Source organism: Haliotis asinina, chromosome 4 (assembly GCF_037392515.1).
Source record: "Haliotis asinina isolate JCU_RB_2024 chromosome 4, JCU_Hal_asi_v2, whole genome shotgun sequence".
Lineage (NCBI taxonomy): Eukaryota > Metazoa > Mollusca > Gastropoda > Lepetellida > Haliotidae > Haliotis > Haliotis asinina.
The window spans coordinates 71,800,534-71,818,563 of record NC_090283.1 but is presented as its reverse complement, the minus strand read 5'-3'; the positions used below and the strand labels follow the sequence as shown (position 1 = coordinate 71,818,563).

Here is an 18,030-nt window from a genome sequence, read left to right as displayed (position 1 = left end):
CTCTGCTTCCGACACTATCACCCATCTCTAGGCAAAAGTCAGCAGAGTCTACACTTGCTCACGGGCGAATCAAGACTCGAACCGGTTCGCTGCGCCAGCTACCCTGTCACCATCATCGCCTATCCTCTCGGGATCGTCCCCTCGCCTGCTTTGCAACACCAGCCTTTCGATCTGCTTCCGACACTATCACCCATCTCTAGGCAAAAGTCAGCAGAGTCTACACTTGCTCACGGGCAAATCAAGACTCGAACGGGTTTGCCTGCGCCAGCTACCGTTTCACCATCATCGACTCTCCTCTCGGGATCGTCCCCTCGCCTGCTATGCAACACCAGCATGTCGATCTGCTTCCGACACTATCACCCATCTCTAGGTAAAAGTCAGCAGAGTCTACACTTGCTCACGGGCAAATCAAGACTCGAACGGGTTTGCCTGCGCCAGCTACCGTTTCACCATCATCGCCTCTCGTCTCGAGGTCGCCCCCTCAACCTCTGTGCAACACCAGTGTTTTGCCTGCTTCGTGGCTGAGACATCGCCTGCTTCTAGGTAAAATCACCGGCGTATGCACTTGCTTGCGGGCGAATCAAGACTCGAACCGGTTCGCTGCGCCAGCTACCCTGTCACCATCATCGCTTATCCTCTCGGGATCATTCCCTCGCCTCCTATGCAACACCAGTATGTCGCTCTGCTTCCGACACTATCACCCATCTCTAGGCAAAAGTCAGCAGAGTCTACACTTGCTCACGGGCAAATCAAGACTCGAACGGGTTTGCCTGCGCCAGCTACCGTTTCACCATCATCGACTCTCCTCTCGGGATCGTCCCCTCGCCTGCTATGCAACACCAGCATGTCGATCTGCTTCCGACACTATCACCCATCTCTAGGCAAAAGTCAGCAGAGTCTACACTTGCTCACGGGCAAATCAAGACTCGAACGGGTTTGCCTGCGCCAGCTACCGTTTCACCATCATCGACTCTCCTCTCGGGATCGTCCCCTTTCCTGCTATGCAACACCAGCATGTCGATCTGCTTCCGACACTATCACCCATCTCTAGGCAAAAGTCAGCAGAGTCTACACTTGCTCACGGGCAAATCAAGACTCGAACGGGTTTGCCTGCGCCAGCTACCGTTTCACCATCATCGCCTCTCGTCTCGAGGTCGCCCCCTCAACCTCTGTGCAACACCAGTGTTTTGCCTGCTTCGTGGCTGAGACATCGCCTGCTTCTAGGTAAAATCACCGGCGTATGAACTTGCTCACGGGCGAATCAAGACTCGAACCGGTTCGCTGCGCCAGCTACCCTGTCACCATCATCGCCTATCCTCTCGGGATCGTCCCCTCGCCTGCTATGCAACACCAACCTGTCGCTCTGCTTCCGACACTATCACCCATCTCTAGGCAAAAGTCAGCAGAGTCTACACTTGCTCACGGGCGAATCAAGACTCGAACCGGTTCGCTGCGCCAGCTACCCTGTCACCATCATCGCCTATCCTCTCGGGATCGTCCCCTCGCCTGCTTTGCAACACCAGCCTTTCGATCTGCTTCCGACACTATCACCCATCTCTAGGCAAAAGTCAGCAGAGTCTACACTTGCTCACGGGCAAATCAAGACTCGAACGGGTTTGCCTGCGCCAGCTACCGTTTCACCATCATCGACTCTCCTCTCGGGATCGTCCCCTCGCCTGCTATGCAACACCAGCATGTCGATCTGCTTCCGACACTATCACCCATCTCTAGGTAAAAGTCAGCAGAGTCTACACTTGCTCACGGGCAAATCAAGACTCGAACGGGTTTGCCTGCGCCAGCTACCGTTTTACCATCATCGCCTCTCGTCTCGAGGTCGCCCCCTCAACCTCTGTGCAACACCAGTGTTTTGCCTGCTTCGTGGCTGAGACATCGCCTGCTTCTAGGTAAAATCACCGGCGTATGCACTTGCTTGCGGGCGAATCAAGACTCGAACCGGTTCGCTGCGCCAGCTACCCTGTCACCATCATCGCTTATCCTCTCGGGATCATTCCCTCGCCTCCTATGCAACACCAGTATGTCGCTCTGCTTCCGACACTATCACCCATCTCTAGGCAAAAGTCAGCAGAGTCTACACTTGCTCACGGGCAAATCAAGACTCGAACGGGTTTGCCTGCGCCAGCTACCGTTTCACCATCATCGACTCTCCTCTCGGGATCGTCCCCTCGCCTGCTATGCAACACCAGCATGTCGATCTGCTTCCGACACTATCACCCATCTGTAGGCAAAAGTCAGCAGAGTCTACACTTGCTCACGGGCAAATCAAGACTCGAACTTGTTTGCCTGCGCCAGCTACCGTTTCACCATCATCGACTCTCCTCTCGGGATCGTCCCCTCGCCTGCTATGCAACACCAGCCTTTCGATCTGCTTCCGACACTATCACCCATCTCTAGGCAAAAGTCAGCAGAGTCTACACTTGCTCACGGGCAAATCAAGACTCGAACGGGTTTGCCTGCGCCAGCTACCGTTTTACCATCATCGCCTCTCGTCACGAGGTCGCCCCCTCAACCTCTGTGCAACACCAGTGTTTTGCCTGCTTCGTGGCTGAGACATCGCCTGCTTCTAGGTAAAATCACCGGCGTATGCACTTGTTTGCGGGCGAATCAAGACTCGGACCGGTTCGCTGTGCCAGTTACCCTGTCACCATCATCGCCTATCCTCTCGGGATCGTCCCCTCGCCTGCTATGCAACACCAACCTGTCGCTCTGCTTCCGACACTATCACCCATCTCTAGGCAAAAGTCAGCAGAGTCTACACTTGCTCACGGGCAAATCAAGACTCGAACGGGTTTGCCTGCACCAGCTACCGTTTCACCATCATCGACTCTCCTCTCGGGATCGTCCCCTCGCCTGCTATGCAACACCAGCATGTCGATCTGCTTCCGACACTATCACCCATCTCTAGGCAAAAGTCAGCAGAGTCTACACTTGCTCACGGGCAAATCAAGACTCGAACGGGTTTGCCTGCGCCAGCTACCGTTTCACCATCATCGACTCTCCTCTCGGGATCGTCCCCTCGCCTGCTATGCAACACCAGCCTGTCGATCTGCTTCCGACACTATCACCCATCTCTAGGCAAAAGTCAGCAGAGTCTACACTTGCTCACGGGCAAATCAAGACTCGAACGGGTTTGCCTGCGCCAGCTACCGTTTCACCATCATCGCCTCTCGTCTCGAGGTCGCCCCCTCAACCTCTGTGCAACACCAGTGTTTTGCCTGCTTCGTGGCTGAGACATCGCCTGCTTCTAGGTAAAATCACCGGCGTATGCACTTGTTTGCGGGCGAATCAAGACTCGAACCGGTTCGCTGCGCCAGCTACCCTGTCACCATCATCGCTTATCCTCTCGGGATCATTCCCTCGCCTCCTATGCAACACCAGTATGTCGCTCTGCTTCCGACACTATCACCCATCTCTAGGCAAAAGTCAGCAGAGTCTACACTTGCTCACGGGCAAATCAAGACTCGAACGGGTTTGCCTGCGCCAGTTACCGTTTCACCATCATCGGCTCTCCTCTCGGGATCGTCCCCTCGCCTGCTATGCAACACCAGCATGTCGATCTGCTTCCGACACTATCACCCATCTCTAGGCAAAAGTCAGCAGAGTCTACACTTGCTCACGGGCAAATCAAGACTCGAACGGGTTTGCCTGTGCCAGCTACCGTTTCACCATCATCGACTCTCCTCTCGGGATCGTCCCCTCGCCTGCTATGCAACACCAGCATGTCGATCTGCTTCCGACACTATCACCCATCTCTAGGCAAAAGTCAGCAGAGTCTACACTTGCTCACGGGCAAATCAAGACTCGAACGGGTTTGCCTGCGCCAGCTACCGTTTCACCATCATCGACTCTCCTCTCGGGATCGTCCCCTCGCCTGCTATGCAACACCAGCATATCGTTCTGCTTCTCGCAAACTCGCCATTGAGCCCCCTGTCAAGACTCGATAGTTTTCCGTTTTGCTACACCATGGCCGCTTATGGATCGAGCGTCTTCGGCAGAACGAATGATGAATAGTATGAACAACGTCGCGCGCCGTTGCTCACGCTAACCACCACGTCAACCAAGTGCTTGATCATGGTGGAGGTCGGAATTATCCCCCTATGCACAACCTTGATACTTTCCAACCTCCGTGGGCAGACGTAGAGGGCAGCGTCGCAATTTCCGCATCGCCGTTCCGTTCCCGTCCCGTCTACGTTCGTGCCCGGGGAACGTAGGCATTTTCCGAGCAGTGGCCAAGCTGGCTCGGGTTCCCCTTGTGTAGAAAAGTACGTAAATACGTTGGATAGTTAAACTTTCACCTGACGATAGTACACATTTTAAAAAGTTTAGATTTACTTTATTTGAAAAGATAGAGCAACGAAATTTTGCATGTACCTCCGCCATTAAATGGGCTTTCTGGCAATACCATCCAATTTGACATCTGACTTTTAGAAAAGAAGTTACATAGTATTTTTTTAAAAAGTACAGTAAAAAACGACTATTTTTTCGAACAAATTGTGCAATATACTTTACAATTTTCAGAATAGATGAAATCTGCTTACACCATTGTTGCCGTCACCAGAAGAGCTTTCTAATGATACCAAAAAATGTATGCTACAGACTAGAGTGCTGCAGTTAGAAGCAAAAAAGACGCAATAAGGCAACACGAGAGCAAATGCGCCATTGAAAGGCCGTAGACGCGAAAAGCGGCGGTATATACGGACGTGTGTAGAATCTCCAAAAACCATTGTATATGTACATGTGATACGTCGTTAGAAGCAGATTTGAAAGGGCATTCATACGCATTATGGACATTTAGGAACGAGAAAACGATATAAAAATTATCAACGAAATTAACTTCCGATTACCGATCCGTTGACACGGAAATAGCATGCGGCAGTACATGCGGACAGCTATACACAACATTGCAGACGTGCATGTTATACATCGCTAAAAACCCCATGGAAAGACCTTTCAAATGAATCATAGACATAACAAATCCAATGAGGGATAACGAAATTAGAACGAAAGTTTACTTCCGCTAACGGCGCCGTTGCGACGGAACTAACATGCGGCATCAAATCTGGACAGCTATACACAACATTGCAGACGTGCATGTTATACATCGCTAGAAACCCCATGGAAAGGCCTTTCAAATGAATCATAGATATAAGAAATCCAATGAGGGATAACGAAATTAGGACGAAAGCCTACTTCCGCTACCGGCGCCGTTGGGACGGAACTAACATGCGGCATTACATACGGACAGCTATACACAACATTGCAGACGTACATGTTATACATCGCTAGAAACCCCATGGAAAGACCTTTCAAATGAATCATAGATATAAGAAATCCAATGAGGGATAACGAAATTAGAACGAAAGTCTACTTCCGCTACCGGCGCCTTTGCGACGGAACTAACATGCGGCATCAAATCTGGACAGCTATACACAACATTGCAGACGTGCATGTCATACATCGCCAGAAACCCCATGAAGAGACCTTTCAAATGAATCATAGATATTAGAAATCCAATGAGGGATAACGAAATTAGAACGAAAGTCTACTTCCGCTACCGGCGCCGCTGCGACGGAACGGACAAGCGGCATTACCTACGGACATGCCTAGCATCTTTGCTCAACGTCGCACATGCACATGCCATACACCACCAGAAGCGAATTGAAATGCTCTTTCTAATGAATATAAGATACTGAAAGTCGCATCAGACATGTACACATGATTAACCAAGAAATAACGCACTGATGGTGTTGGCGACGCACGGGACACGCGGCATGACACGCAGGCGTATGTAGCTTGACGTGCCAGTGCACATGGGCATGTCGTACATCGTCTTGAAGCCCATTTGCATGGGCTTTCACATGCACTATAGATGTTAGCGATCTTCGAAAGGAGAGAGATATTATAAGGGGTTATTGGTGGGGTCGACATGAGTCGGCGGCGGAAGTCAAGCCGGATAGAAAAGCGGCACTATATGCAGACGGTTGCAGCTGTGCACGGCATTGCAGACGTGCATGTTATGCATCGCCAGAAACCCCATGAAGAGACCTTTCAAATGAATCATAGATATTAGAAATCCAATGAGGGATAACGAAATTAGAACGAAAGTCTACTTCCGCTACCGGCGCCGTTTCGACGGAACGGACAAGCGGCATTACCTACGGACATGCCTAGCATCTTTGCTCAACGTCGCACATGCACATGCCATACACCACCAGAAGCGAATTGAAATGCTCTTTCTAATGAATATAAGATACTGAAAGTCGCATCAGACATGTACACATGATTAACCAAGAAATAACGCACTGATGGTGTTGGCGACGCACGGGACACGCGGCATGACACGCAGACGTATGTAGCTTGCCATGCCAGTGCACATGGGCTTGTCTTACATCGTCTTGAAGCCCATTTGCATGGGCTTTCACATGCACTGTAGATGTTAGCGATCTTCGAAAGGAGAGAGATATTATAAGGGGTTATTGGTGGGGTCGACATGAGTCGGCGGCGGAAGTCAAGCCGGATAGAAAAGCGGCACTATATGCAGACGGTTGCAGCTGTGCACAGCATTGCAGACGTGCATGTTATGCATCGCCAGAAACCCCATGAAGAGACCTTTCAAATGAATCATAGATATTAGAAATCCAACGAGGGATAACGAAATTAGAACGAAAGTCTACTTCCGCTACCGGCGCCGTTGCGACGGAACGGACAAGCGGCATTACCTACGGACATGCCTAGCATCTTTGGTAGAAAGAAAATATAGCTGAAAAAGATATAGTATGTTAGATATATAAAGAATTGTATGTTTGAACCAAATATATCATGAAATAGACTTTTGCGAAACCACATGAACGAAACATTGCATTGCATTTGAAATTTGACTTATGTAGCGCAGAATGGATATAGAAAAATATATCTGAAAAAGACATAACACATTAGATACATAAAGAATTGTATAACTGAACCAAATACATTATGAGCTATTTGTGTTAACCAGCACTCACCACGTGGAGGTTGCTCATTTAAGAGTGCCATTTTTCTTCTCCTGCACCATTCCCACAACAGCAAGTTCGAACAGCGAACCCCTTTACTACTGCTGTATAAACCTAATGGGTCGAAACTGACATTAGGTTATGGAATTACAGGCTATAACCTACTACTTCTATCCTACGGTTTTGGTTTGATCTACTCTCTGGTCTAGTGTCATGTAGCTTTTCCTGCACCATTCCCACAACAGCAAGTTCGAACAGCGAACCCCTTTACTACTGCTGTATAAACCTAATGGGTCGAAACTGACATAAGGTTATGGAATTACAGGCTATAACCTACTACTTCTATCCTACGGGTTTGGCTTTATCAACTTTCCGGTCTACTTTCACTTTCATCTACTTGTTTCTCACCTTTTGGGCTTTATGAGCTTGCCTTTTCCTTTGCTTTTCCCTTTTCCCTTCCCCCTACCTTCAAGGGGTTGGGTCTGGGGCTGGAGCTGGCTGGAGGAATCTGTTGGAACTGACGCCGATGCAGATTCCTCAGCGTTTGATGTACCCGCTGCTTGTTGGATAACATCTTGCACAAAAGCACACTCACTAGCAGCCTGTAAGGGAGTCTTCTTAGCGTAGTACCTACTGACAGTCTTTTGGCCATGTGCAAGATAGTCACTGGCCATCTTACGTTTTGCAGCATCATCGGGATGCTGCCTTGCCACTTCAGTCTCCAAAGCTTTCCGAACATCCGTGGCCGTAAATGTCCTCCGTTCGTTTTCGAAGTTGGGTTTAAGGAAACCTCTTGTCCTCTGATAGCGGGCCAACTCGAGACACATATTCCCCACTTCAGTGCCGTCCACTCTCCTGAAGAAAGGCGATTTGTCCGGTAGAGCATCTTCAGGCATGTCACCACGTACATATTGACGGTAATCCCTGAACATGTCGTAATCCTCTTTGGACAAGCTTAGGGTGACCAGGAAGCTCATGGACGTCTTGTGGTCCATGAAAGAAAGTTGGTACCTCCCGGCAACACACCGTGCCTTATTGAAATCTGCCAACTTCATACACGACGGCACTGAAGGTCTTTGGGCATGTCCAAGTTGAATTATCCCACAAGACAAGTACCGCATCACCAGGCGCTGATCGTCCTCAGATGGAAGTTGATCTGCCTTGGCCCGGTCCAGGATGTCCCTCACCTCTTGTCTGGTTGCAGGATCGGTGTACCCCTTTTGAACAACGGAAATGGGCGGCGGTTGTTTGGTTTCATCTCTGAATTCTGTAACAGATTTACGGACCTCTTCGCGTTTATACTGGCTAGAGACACCTGTATATGAACAATGCGTAGCACTTGTAAACCTACGCAAATTATCGAAAACCCTTGGGGACATTTGAACGTACGTTTGGCAGTAGCTGAGAAAGGATTTGACAGCTGACATGTAATTTTTAATGCCACCTGCAGATACCCCATTTTGTGAAAGGACCGTGTTAAAATAATGAATTTCATCTACATGCTCAAATATATCAAAGTTGATACAAGCCATATTACTATTTGGGAAAACATGTTTTTGGATATAATAGAAAAACTTAGAAACGCGGCGACACGTGTCACCAGCATTACGCCCTGCTTTTTTAAGAATATTGGTTAAATATTGATAAAACCCTGAAAGTGTCGGCGCACTTTCAGGGAACCTATCGTATAAGCCAGTGTTTGTAAGATTAGCCCTGACTGTGTTTTGTTTGTAATTATACCGAGTACCACTTCTGGTAGACCCAGTTAAACCAGCACTGGTACTCGGCATTGGATTACTAGTTGAAGGAGAGGCTGCAGATGCGTCCTCTCCTTGAATTGTGTGGCCAAAGTGTTTAAGTACCCTGATGTAATCAGGGATTTGATTTTTGTTGACACTGTATGTGCCACAAAATGCCAGTAGAGCCGACATTGACACCAGCTGTGTAGCAGTATAGGACTCGCTACGGCGGCGATTTTGGGCGTGTATGGCGTGTAGACCAGGAGTAGAGCTACCAGGATAACATTGCTTTAAATGCGCGATGCCTTTGTAATATGTTTTACACTTTTGACAAACGACCGAAATGTTTGTGGAAGGCATACTTGATGATAGTGCTGGGACACTTACTTTCTGGGAATGATTGGTCTGGATGTCACAGTCTTGAACAAATTAAGAAATAAACTGCTTATACGATATGTCTATTTAGGGAATAAACCTAGTAATGTTGAGTATCAGTTTGATAAAGTGAGCAACGTAAATGACTGAAAAATGCAGAAATTAAGAACAAACGAGAAGAAATAAAAGTAAAGTTCACTTGCCAATGGTGATTGCCAGCGCTGACTGGTAGTGATCCACTAAGACACTTGGTCTGTGATGATGAAATTGCAGTGACATGCATTCCCTTATATTACCATGTCGCGGTCAGACAACCAATGGGATGGTTTAGATGAAGTTCACGTGGCCAAGCCGGATGTTTCTACGGGGGAGGAGGAAACTGGAAATTGTCCATCTCCATTCCATGCGTGATGTCCATTTGGAGGGGCAAGAGCATGCCAAAAGGTGTGAATTGCACATGCCAAAGGAATTTTATACGCAAAGTTGAAGTCAGTGGGGCGACGAGGTTTAAAATCACAAAGTAGCGGCATGTCAAAAGGAAGTGACCCAAGCTGAGTGATTATAACCATAAGAGAGCAAGGCAGGTGACGAAATTACAATTGCTGATAAATAGCATCTCCAGGGTACGAAGATGTGAACACAGACGAGTGATATGCAGCTAATCACGTAGTAATTAAGTTTACAGGAAGGTAGAGAAGAACGTGTACTCGTAGTATATACAATCAGTCCATGCGGACAGATCTGAAAGAAGTTATGAAAATAATGATGATAAGGAGTTGCGAACGCAACTCAGTAACTAAGTGGCCAGACAGAGGCGGCCTTTGTGATAAGTTACAGTTGTCAGAGCATGGCGCCATCTTGTCTGTTTGATGCGCGTCGTTACATAAGGGAACGTTTATTCGAATGCACAGTATACCTTGGCACATCCACATTGTCAAGGTATTACCGACCCCTTTTACACCATTGGTTTCTGATGCTGAAGTAACAGCTGAGGAAAGATGCGCGCCAGATCCCCAATTCTACCAGCCACACGCACAAGTACAGTTACATAATGCCGCGCATTCCTTGATTAAAAGACGTTCCTTGAATGCATATTATAACCTGGCATAGACGCACTTTCAAGGGCTTTCAGGTGCGTTTGAAACATTAAATGTTGGATGATTGATCGTGAAATTATAGGTGCCGTAACACTGACGGGAGACGTGCGCCAGACCCCCGACTTTAACCGCCATCAGCAGTTGCATAATGACGCGCATGGCTTGACTGTCTGAGGTGACACGAATATACGTCACACCTTGGCACAACCGCACTTTCAAGGGCTTTCCGATGCATTTTAAATCTTTCATTTTGGATGAAGGATAATGAAATAATAGCTGGCGGAAGGTACGCGCCAGATCTCCGTTTTTACCTACCAGTCGCACAAGAACAGTTACGTAATGACGCGCATTGCCTGATTATCTCATGTTGCTCGAACGCCCGTTATAATTTGGCAGAGCCGCACTTTCAAGGGCTTTCAGATGCATGTTAAACATTAAATTTTGGATGGTGGATCGTGAAATTATAGCTGCCGTAACACTGACGGGAGACGAGCGCCGGATCCCCGACTACTTTACCCGCCATTGGCGCAAATGCATTTACATAATGGCGCGCATTGCTTGACTCTCAGACGCGACTCGAATGCACATTACACCTTGGCAGAACCGCACTTTCAAGGGCTTTCCACCACCGTAAAAGTTTATATATTAAGACCACAGGCGTTGCTTCTATGGCTTTATTCCAGTTCGTTGCAACTTTAGCTCTGTCACGTATATTGATTCCTGTGTAGAGCGAATGTCTAATGTTGCACACCAGCATGTTGCACATTTCCAGAATCCCACATGAATCCCCTTGCAAATGCTTTGTAGTTGTAAATATTAACGACGCCGGTATAGCCGGTGAACAGATTTATGTAAATTCCGCCAATCTATATCACCTGCGGTATTTGTTGCATTTCGCACATGAAAACCCATGTAGCTCCACCACTAAATGCGCAACGTGTGCGTTTTATACACTGTCTGACACACGCTTTAACTGGCTTTCAAACGCAGTATAGAAATGCATTTTCTAAGGTGAATCGTAAGAGTGGTTGCCATTAGATCATGACCGGACTATGGTGGCATGATGACTACTGTGATATAGAAGAATTGAAGTTCAACAAAATTACACAAACCATCATGTCGGAGATTCAATCTGGACTGGTTACCAGGGGCACCATTAGAATCACGTTTGCATTTTTGGAGAGAGCGTTGGATCGGGTTTCCAACCATGTATAACATGCATAGATATCACAAAGTAAAAGGCTTCCAAAATACAATGGCGCGAGCGACTTCCACCGGAGGCTGGGTGGAAGAAAAGTCTTCCACCGAGACTCCTGTGGAAGAAATTCAGAAGGCCTAAAATCACGGAAACCTTAATTGCTGGGCTATAAATTTGCCAAAAAAGAAACGGAAAAATTCTACGTGACGCGCAAGGGTCCCGCTATCCAATGACGTGCAGGATGCGCGTGTAAGGCGGCGAATGCAGCTCCCAAGGGAGCCGTGCTGCAATAGGTGATACAATCTGGGTGTCTTCTTACACTTGCAACGGACGTGCAGAACTTGAAGTGCACCCAGTGTCCACATGTAACACACTCGGCCCATTTGACAAATGTCAACTGGCACAGTTCCTCAAATCGCCTGGCGTGAATTTGCCACAAACACAACACTTATCATCTTCAGTGTCGGTTGAGTGGTCAGTGTCACTTTCGTCCGATGATGGAATATTACGTACGATGTTCTTCCCTTTACATTTGTTAGCCTTGCTGTTACCTTTCCTGTTTTCGTTGCTGTGTGTCCGATCTGTCATTTTGCCTTGTTCTGATGGAAGACTGTCCCCAGTTGCCTTGCTTGTTTTCTTTTTGTTTTGTTCTTTGTGATGTTGTACGAGTTTGCTAGTGACGTCGTCATCAGTGATGGGAGACTTTCGTAGGCGTGAATGTGAGGGAAGGGGCGACAGCTTCGTCAGTCACAACGTCAGGGTCGAACGGGAAGATGCCTGAACGTCGGAAAGACGATATGATGTTGTGAGGTGTCAACGTAGAAGTGAGTACCTTGCAAACATCGTATCTTGTAATGGCCTTTCCACCAGATTCCCTCAGAAATCTGTGCATGTGACATGCCGACGTCCATCCTGCTTCGACGGGCCCGTAACAACCAATATCAAGGGGCTGTAATAGGTGACTGGTGTGTGGCGGCAAAACAATGTTGTGTGCTTTTGCCCACTGGATAAGGCCGAGAGAGACGTGACTCTTATGTCCATCGTATAAAACAAGTAGAGGTGAATTTACATTGCCACCTGCCACATGTTTTACAAAATGGGACTCCATGAAAGTCTTGAAACTGTCCGTGTTGGACCATCCCGTCTCAGACACAGTCCCATCAACACCTGGGGACGCTCCCGCCAACAACTCCTCTCTCATACGCTGACCGGGAAAGATGAAATACGGAGGAATGGAGTTTCCAGTAGCACTGATTGCGCCGATTAAGGTTACGGTTTTTGATTTGCATGAGGTCACTGCATGGGGTTTGAAATTGGACGAAGACACAACCTTAGGTGGCGTAATATCAGTCTGTAACCCTTTCTCGTCGATGTTAAAGATATCCTGGGGACGGTCTTGGAAGCTGTATCTTGTCATAATTTTCTCCAGCTCTAAAAAGTAATTGTCAACTGATTGATGAGTGGCAGATCTGGCTCTAGCGTATTCCAGCTTTCTTGGCTTTTGCACACGTATCTCGGGCCAGCGTGATAGAAAACCATACAGCCATCGCAAACTCAGCGGTGTAGTTCTGTTTCTGTGGCCAAGGTGGTGGGCGTAATCTGTTGATGGTTTCCTGATGAGTGTAGCCGTAGCCAATATCACTCATTACCCGGATGTGGGATACAAGCAATGACTCCTCTTCTTGTGAAAAAAGGGTTGAATTTCCAGATTTTATTGTATCAATGTGGATCCTGCCTCTAACACGATCTTTCAAAGTTGTGATGGGAACACCCCAGCGAATTGCAGCCTGTTGGACAGGTATGTTTTCTTCAAGTACAAGAGTGTAAGCGTTCTGTAAGTCATCCTCCGTATAGCCCTTTCTGTATGACCCTCTAGATGAAGTGATTTGCTGAAAAAGTACCGTTTATTGCTTGTACATAAAGTCTATAACGTCATATTTAACCCTCTTAAGAGTCGGGAAGAAAATTACATCGTCTCTTTTAACCCAATATCGTAATTTTTGCCGCAAGTGATGACCCTTTTCAGCTTCCATACTTTTTTTTCTGATCAGCGAATGACGTCATTAGGAAGTGTGTTGCTATTTTTGGAAATACACGAGATATGCAGACGACTTGTTTTGATACTAATATGTGAAAAGTGAAACCTTCAATTTTTACATTAGAAGTTAGAATTTTTTGGACATAAGTGATCTTGGTGAAAAATGTTATTTGGTGAGTAGTTTTTGTTGTAAGTACCTTACGGATTTCCATATTTGAAGCCAGTCGGTGTGGGAGTGGCGGAGGTCCGATGTTGATGTTTGCAACTCCGGTGACCTCTGACCTCGCTCTTGCTCTCGTACAATAGCGCGATAAATACGACCGTCGAAAATAGGAGAACGTCGAAAAAAGTAGACGGCAGGATATATTCGACCTTCAGGCGACTGTCGCCCTTAAGGATGTTAACATATGTCGCCCAATGGCCGCTTATGTAATGTACGTGTGCATCTCGCCCAATGGTGGCGTATGTAATGTACGTGTGCATCTCGCCCAATGGTGGCGTATGTAATGTACGTGTGCATCTCGCCCAATGGTGGCGTATGTAATATAGGTGTGCATCTCGCCCAATGGTGGCGTATGTAATGTACGTGTGCATCTCGCCCAATGGTGGCGTATGTAATATAGGTGTGCATCTCGCCCAATGGTGGCGTATGTAATATAGGTGTGCATCTTGCCCAATGGTGGCGTATGTAATGTACGTGTGCATCTCGCCCAATGGTGGCGTATGTAATGTACGTGTGCATCTCGCCCAATGGTGGCGTATGTAATATAGGTGTGCATCTCGCCCAATGGTGGCGTATGTAATATAGGTGTGCATCTCGCCCAATGGTGGCGTATGTAATGTACGTGTGCATCTCGCCCAATGGTGGCGTATGTAATGTACGTGTGCATCTCGCCCAATGGTGGCGTATGTAATGTACGTGTGCATCTCGCCCAATGGTGGCGTATGTAATGTACGTGTGCATCTCGCCCAATGGTGGCGTATGTAATATAGGTGTGCATCTCGCCCAATGGTGGCGTATGTAATATAGGTGTGCATCTCGCCCAATGGTGGCGTATGTAATATAGGTGTGCATGTCGCCCAATGGTGGCGTATGTAATATAGGTGTGCATCTCGCCCAATGGTGGCGTATGTAACATAGGTGTGCATCTCGCCCAGTGGTGGCGTATGTAATATAGGTGTGCATCTCGCCCAATGGTCGCTTATAATGTACGTGTGCATCTCGCCCAATGGTGGCGTATGTAATGTACGTGTGCATCTCGCCCAATGGTGGCGTATGTAATATAGGTGTGCATCTCGCCCAATGGTGGCGTATGTAATGTACGTGTGCATCTCGCCCAATGGTGGCGTATGTAATGTACGTGTGCATCTCGCCCAATGGTGGCGTATGTAATATAGGTGTGCATCTCGCCCAATGGTGGCGTATGTGATATAGGTGTGCATCTCGCCCAATGGTGGCGTATGTAATATAGGTGTGCATCTCGCCCAATGGTGGCGTATGTAATGTACGTGTGCATCTCGCCCAATGGTGGCGTATGTAATATAGGTGTGCATCTCGCCCAATGGTGGCGTATGTAATATAGGTGTGCATCTTGCCCAATGGTGGCGTATGTAATGTACGTGTGCATCTCGCCCAATGGTGGCGTATGTAATGTACGTGTGCATCTCGCCCAATGGTGGCGTATGTAATATAGGTGTGCATCTCGCCCAATGGTGGCGTATGTAATGTACGTGTGCATCTCGCCCAATGGTGGCGTATGTAATGTACGTGTGCATCTCGCCCAATGATGGCGTATGTAATGTACGTGTGCATCTCGCCCAATGGTGGCGTATGTAATGTACGTGTGCATCTCGCCCAATGGTGGCGTATGTAATATAGGTGTGCATCTCGCCCAATGGTGGCGTATGTAATATAGGTGTGCATCTCGCCCAATGGTGGCGTATGTAATATAGGTGTGCATGTCGCCCAATGTTGGCGTATGTAATATAGGTGTGCATCTCGCCCAATGGTGGCGTATGTAACATAGGTGTGCATCTCGCCCAATGGTGGCGTATGTAATATAGGTGTGCATCTCGCCCAATGGTGGCGTATGTAATATAGGTGTGCATCTCGCCCAGTGGTGGCGTATGTAATATAGGTGTGCATCTCGCCCAATGGTCGCTTATGTAATGTACGTGTGCATCTCGCCCAATGGTGGCGTATGTAATGTACGTGTGCATCTCGCCCAATGGTGGCGTATGTAATATAGGTGTGCATCTCGCCCAATGGTGGCGTATGTAATGTACGTGTGCATCTCGCCCAATGGTGGCGTATGTAATGTACGTGTGCATCTCGCCCAATGGTGGCGTATGTAATATAGGTGTGCATCTCGCCCAATGGTGGCGTATGTAATGTACGTGTGCATCTCGCCCAATGGTGGCGTATGTAATATAGGTGTGCATGTCGCCCAATGGTGGCGTATGTAATATAGGTGTGCATCTCGCCCAATGGTGGCGTATGTAATATAGGTGTGCATCTCGCCCAATGGTGGCGTATGTAATGTAGGTGTGCATGTCGCCCAACGTACTTACATATATTGATGCCATGCTAATGATACACGTACATACACACTGATACATTTCAGGTCATGAAAATGTACACGGGCTGAACAAATGAATTAGCGATGGCCCGTCATGTATGATCACACTTACTGTCATACTGGCACACTAGAAATAGTGCACATGCTTTTTTGTCTATCTAACTCCAAAAAAAAGGAATACAAAAAGAAAAAACAACTGTAATTTATTTAGAACATAAGAAATAAGCACGACACCACAGACAATATCGTTAAATACCCAATTTACGAAACAATTATATTAACTTCCATCAGTGTCTTACTCTGAGAAACGCATAGAAAATTCACCTGTTTCGCGAGATAAATACGGAACGTAAATGCAATAGGAATTCAAGCGCTTCGGGAGGTAAATCGACAAGGATTTCACGTGTTTAAGGAGATAAATGCGACAGGAATTTCATAAGTGTCACATAAATGCGATAAGTATTTTACGAATGTCGAGACATAAATCCGGTATGCATTTCACGAGTTTCGCAAAGTCGCTAACAACTGGACGTATACCGGTCAAATTCATATATACACAGAAAACTACATCCGGAGACCACTGCATATATAAAAAATACACCTACCTACCTACATATAGTCTGGTTCATAATTATTGAGAATTTTTCTTCTTACTTTGAGCTATCCTAACACCTCAACTGATTCACTGATACTTAAAACTAAGTAATGGTATAAGGGAGGTAACTCATCTTGGCCTACTGAGTATAGTACAATTAGAGTTACCTCCCCTGAATTTGTAGCAGACGTCATTTTCCTCAGCACTGTCAACAATGTCTGCTGAAGATAAAAGAAGGTTGATTTTTGAGTTGTGTAATCAAGGAATTGATGATGTAAATACATTGGCAGAGAGAACAGGAACTCCTCTTTCTACTGTGTATAGGATTAGGAAGAATTTTAAAGAGGGAAAGGATTTTGGGCACCAGAAAGGAGCAGGGAGACCCAGAAAATTGGACTTCTCAGATCGCGTCCGGCTGGGAATTTTAGCGTCTAAAAAGCAAAGGGCAAGCATCTCCAACATCAGGTATGAAATGATAGAAAGGGGATCAACAGTTGTATCAAAATCTACAGTTAGAAGAAATTTGATTGATCTTGGATGGGAGAAAAAGACTGGAATTCCTTCTCCTCCCATGAAACAAGAACATAAAGACAGGCGTGTTGAGTGGTGTTTGGCACATGAAAACTTTGACTGGAAAAATGTGATTTTTACTGATGAAAGCTCAATATGGGTATATCCCAATAATGTGAAAATATGGACAAAGTCTGCGTCAGCACCGTTGTATCGACGACCTAAATACAGCCCAAAGTTTCATGTATGGGGAGGGATATCCTTATTAGGAACGACCCCGCTGTGTGTGTTTGAGGGAAATCTGACAAGTCAACGCTACACTAACATATTAGATAATTTTCTCCTTCCAAGTGCACATGTGTTTTATGGAAATGACTGGATTTTGCAGCAAGATAATGATCCTAAACACACCGCAAAACATGCCAAGCAGTGGTTTCAGGAGAAAAATGTGACTGCATTACCATTTCCTGCATATAGTCCTGACTTAAATCGCATTGAGAACATTTGGGGGATGATGAAGGAATGTGTGAATCAAAAGGGGTTGACAAAAATTGAAGACATGAAGAGAGAAGTGGTCCGATACTGGGACAGCATAACTCACGAGACACTAACCTCTCTGATAGGAAGTATGCCTACCCGTCTTAGACTGTGCCGTGAAGCTCAAGGAGACTTGATAAAATATTAAATTGTTACCTACACAACATGAAAAGGTCAGTTCACTTTCACAATACATTCAATTTTATCTGATTTGTTCTCGTTTAATAATATGAAATGCTTTAGCTATTCTCAATAATTTTGAACCATACTGTACAATTATATCTACATGCATTAGAGCATACGTACAAATAATACCTACGTACATACAAATATGTCTATGAAGATACTAACGATA

At 46.7% G+C, this 18,030-nt stretch overlaps 1 pseudogene; it reads right to left on the bottom strand.

Annotated features, from left to right (window-relative positions):
• Positions 1-12,104: 12,104 nt before the first annotated feature.
• LOC137281141 (uncharacterized) lies at positions 12,105-13,254 on the bottom strand (annotated as a pseudogene).
• Positions 13,255-18,030: the final 4,776 nt, after the last annotated feature.